Source organism: Acomys russatus, chromosome 15, assembly GCF_903995435.1.
Source record: "Acomys russatus chromosome 15, mAcoRus1.1, whole genome shotgun sequence".
Lineage (NCBI taxonomy): Eukaryota > Metazoa > Chordata > Mammalia > Rodentia > Muridae > Acomys > Acomys russatus.
Genome location: NC_067151.1, coordinates 59,743,122 through 59,755,224, shown reverse-complemented (window position 1 = coordinate 59,755,224; position 12,103 = coordinate 59,743,122). Strand labels below are relative to the sequence as shown.

The window sequence follows — 12,103 nt, the reverse complement described above, 5'->3', positions numbered from 1 at the left end:
GTGCACCTGCTGATCCACACCCACAGGCCATCATATAGCTGCACACCTGCTGATCCACACCCACAGGCCATCATATAGCTGCACACACCTGCTGATCCACACCCACAGGCCATAATATAGCTGCACACCTGCTGATCCACACCCACAGGCCATCATATAGCTGCACACCTGCTGATCCACACCCACAGGCCATCATATAGCTGCACACCTGCTGATCCACACCCACAGGCCATCATATAGCTGCACACCTGCTGCACCCACACCCACAGGCCCATCATATAGCTGTGCACCTGCTGATCCACACCCACAGGCCCATCATATAGCTGTGCACCTGCTGATCCACACCCACAGGCCCATCATATAGCTGCACACCTGCTGCATCCACACCCACAGGCCATCATATAGCTGTGCACCTGCTGCACCCACACCCACAGGCCATCATATAGCTGTGCACCTGCTGATCCACACCCACAGGCCATCATATAGCTGTACACCTGCTGATCCACACCCACAGGCCATCATATAGCTGCACACCTGCTGATCCACACCCACAGGCCATCATATAGCTGCACACCTGCTGATCCACACGCACAGGCCCATCATATAGCTGTGCACCTGCTGATCCACACCCACAGGCCATCATATAGCTGCACACCTGCTGCACCCACACCCACAGGCCATCATATAGCTGTGCACCTGCTGATCCACACCCACAGGCCCATCATATAGCTGCACACCTGCTGCACCCACACCCACAGGGCATCATATAGCTGTGCACCTGCTGATCCACACCCACAGGCCATCATATAGCTGTGCACCTGCTGATCCACACGCACAGGCCCATCATATAGCTGCACACCTGCTGCATCCACACCCACAGGCCATCATATAGCTGTGCACCTGCTGATCCACACCCACAGGCCATCATATAGCTGTGCACCTGCTGATCCACACGCACAGGCCCATCATATAGCTGTGCACCTGCTGATCCACACCCACAGGCCATCATATAGCTGCACACCTGCTGATCCACACCCACAGGCCATCATATAGCTGCACACCTGCTGATCCACACCCACAGGCCATCATATAGCTGCACACACCTGCTGATCCACACCCACAGGCCATAATATAGCTGTGCACCTGCTGATCCACACCCACAGGCCATCATATAGCTGCACACCTGCTGATCCACACCCACAGGCCATCATATAGCTGCACACCTGCTGATCCACACCCACAGGCCATCATATAGCTGCACACCTGCTGATCCACACCACAGGCCATCATATAGCTGCACACCTGCTGCACCCACACCCACAGGCCCATCATATAGCTGTGCACCTGCTGATCCACACCCACAGGCCCATCATATAGCTGTGCACCTGCTGATCCACACCCACAGGCCCATCATATAGCTGCACACCTGCTGCACCCACACCCACAGGCCCATCATATAGCTGTGCACCTGCTGATCCACACCCACAGGCCCATCATATAGCTGTGCACCTGCTGATCCACACCCACAGGCCCATCATATAGCTGCACACCTGCTGATCCACCCCCACAGGCCATCATATAGCTGTGCACCTGCTGATCCACACCCACAGGCCATCATATAGCTGCACACCTGCTGATCCACACCCACAGGCCTTCATATAGCTGCACACCTGCTGATCCACACCCACAGGCCATCATATAGCTGCACACCTGCTGATCCACACCCACAGGCCATCATATAGCTGTGCACCTGCTGATCCACACCCACAGGCCATCATATAGCTGTGCACCTGCTGATCCACACCCACAGGCCATCATATAGCTGTGCACCTGCTGATCCACACCCACAGGCCATCATATAGCTGTGCACCTGCTGATCCACACCCACAGGCCTTCATATAGCTGCACACCTGCTGATCCACACCCACAGGCCATCATATAGCTGTACACCTGCTGATCCACACCCACAGGCCCATCATATAGCTGCACACCTGCTGATCCACACCCACAGGCCATCATATAGCTGTGCACCTGCTGATCCACACCCACAGGCCATCATATAGCTGTGCACCTGCTGATCCACACCCACAGGCCATCATATAGCTGCACACCTGCTGATCCACACCCACAGGCCATCATATAGCTGCACACCTGCTGATCCACACCCACAGGCCATCATATAGCTGCACACCTGCTGATCCACACCCACAGGCCATCATATAGCTGTACACCTGCTGATCCACACCCACAGGCCATCATATAGCTGTACACCTGCTGATCCACACCCACAGGCCATCATATAGCTGCACACCTGCTGATCCACACCCACAGGCCATCATATAGCTGCACACCTGCTGATCCACACCCACAGGCCTTCATATAGCTGCACACCTGCTGATCCACACCCACAGGCCATCATATAGCTGCACACCTGCTGATCCACACCCACAGGCCATCATATAGCTGCACACCTGCTGATCCACACCCACAGGCCATCATATAGCTGCACACCTGCTGATCCACACCCACAGGCCTTCATATAGCTGCACACCTGCTGATCCACACCCACAGGCCATCATATAGCTGTACACCTGCTGATCCACACCCACAGGCCCATCATATAGCTGTGCACCTGCTGATCCACACGCACAGGCCATCATATAGCTGCACACCTGCTGATCCACACCCACAGGCCATCATATAGCTGCACACCTGCTGATCCACACCCACAGGCCATCATATAGCTGCACACCTGCTGATCCACACCCACAGGCCATCATATAGCTGCACACCTGCTGATCCACACCCACAGGCCATCATATAGCTGCACACCTGCTGATCCACACCCACAGGCCATCATATAGCTGCACACCTGCTGATCCACACCCACAGGCCATCATATAGCTGCACACCTGCTGCATCCACACCCACAGGCCATCATATAGCTGCACACCTGCTGATCCACACCCACAGGCCATCATATAGCTGCACACCTGCTGATCCACACCCACAGGCCATCATATAGCTGCACACCTGCTGATCCACACCCACAGGCCATCATATAGCTGTACACCTGCTGATCCACACCCACAGGCCATCATATAGCTGCACACCTGCTGATCCACACCCACAGGCCATCATATAGCTGTACACCTGCTGATCCACACCCACAGGCCATCATATAGCTGTACACCTGCTGATCCACACCCACAGGCCATCATATAGCTGTGCACCTGCTGATCCACACCCACAGGCCATCATATAGCTGCACACCTGCTGCACCCACACCCACAGGCCATCATATAGCTGCACACCTGCTGATCCACACCCACAGGCCATCATATAGCTGCACACCTGCTGATCCACACCCACAGGCCATCATATAGCTGCACACCTGCTGATCCACACCCACAGGCCATCATATAGCTGCACACCTGCTGATCCACACCCACAGGCCATCATATAGCTGCACACACCTGCTGATCCACACCCACAGGCCATAATATAGCTGTGCACCTGCTGATCCACACCCACAGGCCATCATATAGCTGCACACCTGCTGATCCACACCCACAGGCCATCATATAGCTGCACACCTGCTGATCCACACCCACAGGCCATCATATAGCTGCACACCTGCTGATCCACACCCACAGGCCATCATATAGCTGCACACCTGCTGCACCCACACCCACAGGCCCATCATATAGCTGTGCACCTGCTGATCCACACCCACAGGCCCATCATATAGCTGTGCACCTGCTGATCCACACCCACAGGCCCATCATATAGCTGCACACCTGCTGCACCCACACCCACAGGCCCATCATATAGCTGTGCACCTGCTGATCCACACCCACAGGCCCATCATATAGCTGTGCACCTGCTGATCCACACCCACAGGCCCATCATATAGCTGCACACCTGCTGATCCACACCCACAGGCCATCATATAGCTGCACACCTGCTGATCCACACGCACAGGCCCATCATATAGCTGCACACCTGCTGATCCACACCCACAGGCCATCATATAGCTGTGCACCTGCTGATCCACACCCACAGGCCATCATATAGCTGTGCACCTGCTGATCCACACCCACAGGCCATCATATAGCTGCACACCTGCTGATCCACACCCACAGGCCTTCATATAGCTGCACACCTGCTGATCCACACCCACAGGCCATCATATAGCTGCACACCTGCTGATCCACACCCACAGGCCATCATATAGCTGCACACCTGCTGATCCACACCCACAGGCCATCATATAGCTGCACACCTGCTGATCCACACCCACAGGCCTTCATATAGCGGCACACCTGCTGATCCACACCCACAGGCCCATCATATAGCTGCACACCTGCTGATCCACACCCACAGGCCATCATATAGCTGTGCACCTGCTGATCCACACCCACAGGCCATCATATAGCTGTGCACCTGCTGATCCACACCCACAGGCCATCATATAGCTGTGCACCTGCTGATCCACACCCACAGGCCTTCATATAGCTGCACACCTGCTGATCCACACCCACAGGCCATCATATAGCTGTACACCTGCTGATCCACACCCACAGGCCCATCATATAGCTGCACACCTGCTGATCCACACCCACAGGCCATCATATAGCTGTGCACCTGCTGATCCACACCCACAGGCCATCATATAGCTGTACACCTGCTGATCCACACCCACAGGCCATCATATAGCTGCACACCTGCTGATCCACACCCACAGGCCTTCATATAGCTGCACACCTGCTGATCCACACCCACAGGCCATCATATAGCTGCACACCTGCTGATCCACACCCACAGGCCATCATATAGCTGCACACCTGCTGATCCACACCCACAGGCCATCATATAGCTGCACACCTGCTGATCCACACCCACAGGCCTTCATATAGCTGCACACCTGCTGATCCACACCCACAGGCCATCATATAGCTGTACACCTGCTGATCCACACCCACAGGCCCATCATATAGCTGCACACCTGCTGATCCACACCCACAGGCCATCATATAGCTGTGCACCTGCTGATCCACACCCACAGGCCATCATATAGCTGCACACCTGCTGAGCCACACCCACAGGCCCATCATATAGCTGCACACCTGCTGATCCACACCCACAGGCCTTCATATAGCTGTGCACCTGCTGCATCCACACCCACAGGCCATCATATAGCTGTGCACCTGCTGATCCACACCCACAGGCCATCATATAGCTGCACACCTGCTGCATCCACACACACAGGCCATCATATAGCTGTGCACCTGCTGATCCACACCCACAGGCCCATCATATAGCTGCACACCTGCTGATCCACACCCACAGGCCCATCATATAGCTGCACACCTGCTGATCCACACCCACAGGCCATCATATAGCTGTGCACCTGCTGATCCACACCCACAGGCCATCATATAGCTGTGCACCTGCTGATCCACACCCACAGGCCATCATATAGCTGTGCACCTGCTGATCCACACCCACAGGCCATCATATAGCTGTGCACCTGCTGATCCACACCCACAGGCCATCATATAGCTGCACACCTGCTGATCCACACCCACAGGCCCATCATATAGCTGTACACCTGCTGATCCACACCCACAGGCCCATCATATAGCTGTACACCTGCTGCATCCACGCCCACAGGCCATCATATAGCTGCACACCTGCTGCATCCACGCCCACAGGCCCATCATATAGCTGTGCACCTGCTGCATGCACACCCACAGGCCATCATATAGCTGCACACCTGCTGCATCCACGCCCACAGGCCATCATATAGCTGCACACCTGCTGCATCCACGCCCACAGGCCCATCATATAGCTGTGCACCTGCTGCATGCACACCCACAGGCCATCATATAGCTGCACACCTGCTGATCCACACCCACAGGCCATCATATAGCTGTGCACCTGCTGATCCACACCCACAGGCCATCATATAGCTGCACACCTGCTGATCCACACCCACAGGCCATCATATAGCTGCACACCTGCTGAGCCACACCCACAGGCCCATCATATAGCTGCACACCTGCTGATCCACACCCACAGGCCCATCATATAGCTGTACACCTGCTGATCCACACCCACAGGCCCATCATATAGCTGCACACCTGCTGATCCACACCCACAGGCCATCATATAGCTGTGCACCTGCTGATCCACACCCACAGGCCATCATATAGCTGCACACCTGCTGATCCACACCCACAGGCCATCATATAGCTGCACACCTGCTGATCCACACCCACAGGCCATCATATAGCTGCACACCTGCTGATCCACACCCACAGGCCATCATATAGCTGCACACCTGCTGATCCACACCCACAGGCCCATCATATAGCTGTGCACCTGCTGATCCACACCCACAGGCCCATCATATAGCTGCACACCTGCTGCTCCTCACCCACAGGCCATCATATAGCTGTGCACCTGCTGATCCACACCCACAGGCCCATCATATAGCTGCACACCTGCTGATCCACACCCACAGGCCATCATATAGCTGCACACCTGCTGATCCACACCCACAGGCCATCATATAGCTGCACACCTGCTGATCCACACCCACAGGCCATCATATAGCTGCACACCTGCTGATCCACACCCACAGGCCATCATATAGCTGCACACACCTGCTGATCCACACCCACAGGCCATCATATAGCTGTGCACCTGCTGATCCACACCCACAGGCCCATCATATAGCTGTCCACCTGCTGATCCACACCCACAGGCCCATCATATAGCTGCACACCTGCTGATCCACACCCACAGGCCATCATATAGCTGTGCACCTGCTGATCCACACCCACAGGCCATCATATAGCTGCACACCTGCTGATCCACACCCACAGGCCATCATATAGCTGCACACCTGCTGATCCACACCCACAGGCCATCATATAGCTGTGCACCTGCTGATCCACACCCACAGGCCCATCATATAGCTGCACACCTGCTGATCCACACCCACAGGCCATCATATAGCTGTGCACCTGCTGATCCACACCCACAGGCCATCATATAGCTGTGCACCTGCTGATCCACACCCACAGGCCCATCATATAGCTGCACACCTGCTGATCCACACCCACAGGCCATCATATAGCTGCACACCTGCTGATCCACACCCACAGGCCATCATATAGCTGTGCACCTGCTGATCCACACCCACAGGCCCATCATATAGCTGCACACCTGCTGATCCACACCCACAGGCCATCATATAGCTGTGCACCTGCTGATCCACACCCACAGGCCATCATATAGCTGCACACCTGCTGATCCACACCCACAGGCCATCATATAGCTGCACACCTGCTGATCCACACCCACAGGCCATCATATAGCTGCACACCTGCTGATCGACACCCACAGGCCATCATATAGCTGTGCACCTGCTGATCCACACCCACAGGCCATCATATAGCTGCACACCTGCTGATCGACACCCACAGGCCATCATATAGCTGTGCACCTGCTGATCCACACCCACAGGCCATCATATAGCTGCACACCTGCTGCACCCACACCCACAGGCCATCATATAGCTGTGCACCTGCTGCACCCACACCCACAGGCCATCATATAGCTGCACACCTGCTGCACCCACACCCACAGGCCATCATATAGCTGCACACCTGCTGATCCACACCCACAGGCCATCATATAGCTGTGCACCTGCTGCACCCACACCCACAGGCCATCATATAGCTGCACACCTGCTGATCCACACCCACAGGCCATCATATAGCTGCACACCTGCTGATCCACACCCACAGGCCCATCATATAGCTGTGCACCTGCTGCTCCTCACCCACAGGCCATCATATAGCTGTGCACCTGCTGATCCACACCCACAGGCCATCATATAGCTGCCCACCTGCTGCACCCACACCCACAGGCCATCATATAGCTGCACACCTGCTGATCCACACCCACAGGCCATCATATAGCTGCACACCTGCTGATCCACACCCACAGGCCCATCATATAGCTGTGCACCTGCTGCTCCTCACCCACAGGCCATCATATAGCTGTGCACCTGCTGATCCACACCCACAGGCCATCATATAGCTGCACACCTGCTGATCCACACCCACAGGCCATCATATAGCTGCACACCTGCTGATCCACACCCACAGGCCCATCATATAGCTGTGCACCTGCTGCTCCTCACCCACAGGCCATCATATAGCTGCACACCTGCTGATCCACACCCACAGGCCATCATATAGCTGCACACCTGCTGATGCACACCCACAGGCCCATCATATAGCTGCACACCTGCTGATCCACACCCACAGGCCATCATATAGCTGCACACCTGCTGATCCACACCCACAGGCCATCATATAGCTGCACACCTGCTGATCCACACCCACCAGGCCCATCATATAGCTGCACACCTGCCTGATCCACACCCAAGGCCATCATATAGCTGTGCACCTGCTGCATCCACACCCACAGGCCATCATATAGCTGCGCACCTGCTGATCCACACCCACAGGCCATCATATAGCTGCACACCTGCTGATCCACACCCACAGGCCATCATATAGCTGTTGCACCTGCTGATCCACACCCACAGGCCATCATATAGCTGCACACCCTGCTGCACCCACCCACCCACAGGCCATCATATAGCTGCACACCTGCTGATCCACACCCACAGGCCATCATATAGCTGCACACCTGCTGATCCACACCCACAGCCCATCATATAGCTGCACACTGGCTGATCCACACCCACAGGCCATTATATAGCTGTGCACCTGCTGATCCACACCCACAGGCCATCATATAGCTGTGCACCTGCTGATCCACCACCCACAGGCCATCATATAGCTGCACACCTGCTGCACCCACACCACAGGCCATCATATAGCTGTGCACCTGCTGATCCACACCCACAGGCCATCATATAGCTGCACACCTGCTGATCACACCCACAGGCCATCATATAGCTGCACACCTGCTGATCCACACCCACAGGCCATCATATAGCTGCACACCTGCTGAATCCACACCCACAGGCCATCATATAGCTGCGCACCTGCTGATCCACACCCACAGGCCCATCATATAGCTGCACACCTGCTGATCCACACCCACAGGCCATCATATAGCTGTGCACCTGCTGATCCACACCCACAGGCCATCATATAGCTGCACACCTGCTGATCCACACCACAGGCCATCATATAGCTGTGCACCTGCTGATCCACACCCACAGGCCATTCATATAGCTGTGCACCTGCTGCACCCACACCCACAGGCCATCATATAGCTGCACACCTGCTGATCCACACCCACAGGCCATCATATAGCTGTGCACCTGCTGATCCACACCCACAGGCCATCATATAGCTGCACACCTGCTGAGCCACACCCACAGGCCATCATATAGCTGCACACCTGCTGATCCACACCCACAGGCCATCATATAGCTGCACACCTGCTGATCCACACCCACAGGCCATCATATAGCTGCACACCTGCTGATCCACACCCACAGGCCATCATATAGCTGCACACCTGCTGATCCACACCCACAGGCCATCATATAGCTGCACACCTGCTGATCCACACCCACAGGCCATCATATAGCTGTGCACCTGCTGATCCACACCCACAGCCATCATATAGCTTGCACACCTGCTGATCCACACCCACAGGCCCATCATATAGCTGCGCACCTGCTGATCCACACCCACAGGCCATCATATAGCTGTGCACCTGCTGATCCACACCCACAGGCCATCATATAGCTGTGCACCTGCTGATCCACACCCACAGGCCATCATATAGCTGCACACCTGCTGATCCACACCCACAGGCCATCATATAGCTGCACACCTGCTGATCCACACCCACAGGCCATCATATAGCTGCACACCTGCTGATCCACACCCACAGGCCATCATATAGCTGTGCACCTGCTGATCCACACCCACAGGCCATCATATAGCTGCACACCTGCTGATCCACACCCACAGGCCATCATATAGCTGCACACACCTGCTGATCCACACCCACAGGCCATCATATAGCTGCACACCTGCTGATCCACACCCACAGGCCATCATATAGCTGCACACCTGCTGATCCACACCCACAGGCCCATCATATAGCTGTACAGAAGAAACATATGAGCTCGTCCTTGAACTGTGCTTGGATTTCAGTAGGAAAAACCTGTCAGGTGTCCAGAACAGTCTGAGCAAAGGACCGAGGCGCAGAGCACGTTGGGTTCCTGTGAGCAGATCGTAGTGAACTCTGCCTTGATGCCTCATTGACAGAGGTTGTTCGGGAGGCGTTATCTGGTTAGGATTCTCCCTGCTCTGTCCTAAGATCCCCTCATTCTGAGTGAGTATTGACTGTTTGAGTGCCTTTAGTTGAAAATGGTAATGATTTTCGGAAGGAAGTCTCTCTGCATGGTAGCGTATTTTAACTTCATACAAAGAACTTTCTTGACACTGCTGACGTGAACTATTTCACCTTTATAAGTTAGCATCCAAAACCACCCCTGAAAATTAGTTTATAGACTCTCCTTACATTGGAGGAAATGGACAGACAGGAATGGTGGCTGAAAGCCATGATCTGTTTAGTTGTAAAGTAAGCCTGTTTCACTCTAGTGGTGGTAAGTGCTCTTGTTTTTTGCTTCCTGTAGATTGAGACAAATTCTCATCAGTGCTTTTACATCTGAAAGGTTCACTTGGTGTGACAAGTGTGGAGGGTTACTGTGTCCTTGTGTGACACCCACAAGTGGCTGTCCCAGTGCTCTGCCTGCTGCTTTATGCTAATGCTCAGTGGGAGGCTCTGTCCCTGACTTCTCAGCGTGGCTTGTTAGGGTTTGACCTTTCCAAGGAGACTTGGAAGTGTTGTGGAGTCCTACAGCACCTCTTTCTGAAAGGAGTACAGTTTTTTGATCTTCTTGCCTAAGCTCGGTGTGGCTCTTCACCTCCAGTGAAGACGTGATGCTGCTGTTTGTTCAAAATAATATTGCCATTTTTACAGCTGTGATTTTCATTTTGATAAACTGCAGCTTGAGTTTCTCTCAGGTAGCCCCCTTTTCATGGGCAGCGATAACCAGTACAAGACATGTGGACTTTAGACCCGTGGATTCTGGGCTAACGGTCCCATCCCCAAGGACTGGGGTAAAGCTAAGGCTGCACAACATTACACACAAGCCTTGCTACGTAGCTGACAATTAGCAGTTCATTTTCCGGTAGACTTTCTGATTTAGCACCTGCTGTCCTTGCTGACACTTACCCCGTAACTACTTGGGTAGGGATGGTACATTTGGTGTCCACGAATCTCAGCCCACCATGTGCAGGAGCTCGCAGTAGTTTTTATTCTCTGCAAGTTGTTCATTGGTCATAATTGATTCTTCCAGCCATTGTCAGGGGGTATTCGAATTAGAGTAGAAGCATAAATACCATGCGTGCACCAGATACATGGGGAGACCAGAAATGGTGTCTGAAACTAGGGATTAACTGCCCTGTCACAGCACCAGATTCAACTCTGAGAGTCACATAGCAAAGGTCAAGGGCAAATTCAGTAACACACACAGACACACACACACACACACACACACAGACACAGACACACACACCAACGCACCGCCCACTACACAGATGTGCATGTACGTACATCTTTAGATGGTTAATGGTATATCTTCTGTATGAAAGCATCTTACTTCAGCAGTTAGGATGTTGACGAGATCGGCTAGCAAGTTTTATGCCATTTTCTAAACTCAAACAAATTTGCCATTGAGGTTAGTGAGGGCCCAGTTGTGCAGTATTTAGAACAGAAGGGGCCCTGTGTGTAACGCTTGGGTAATTTCTTAATTCTGTAAGTGACCATTTTCCGGCAGCGAAGCCCTTATCCACGTCATTCTTCATGGACAACACTGGGGTAGTGTTTTCAGGGGAGAGGTGGTTACAGTTAAAATGAGCTGCGTGGCACAGTGCCTTCCAGATTTCTGAAATACGAAGTGTAAGGGACACCCATCTGGCGAATGACCTCACGCCCACTCACAGAAGAAGAAAGCTTGCTTTTCGTG

At 53.9% G+C, this 12,103-nt stretch overlaps 1 protein-coding gene across 7 annotated transcripts in view; it reads left to right on the top strand.

Moving 5' to 3' along the window:
• The window catches only part of Dclk2 (doublecortin like kinase 2), a 143,994-nt gene that overhangs the window by 110,842 nt on the left and 21,049 nt on the right, over positions 1-12,103 (top strand). The window lies entirely within an intron of this gene.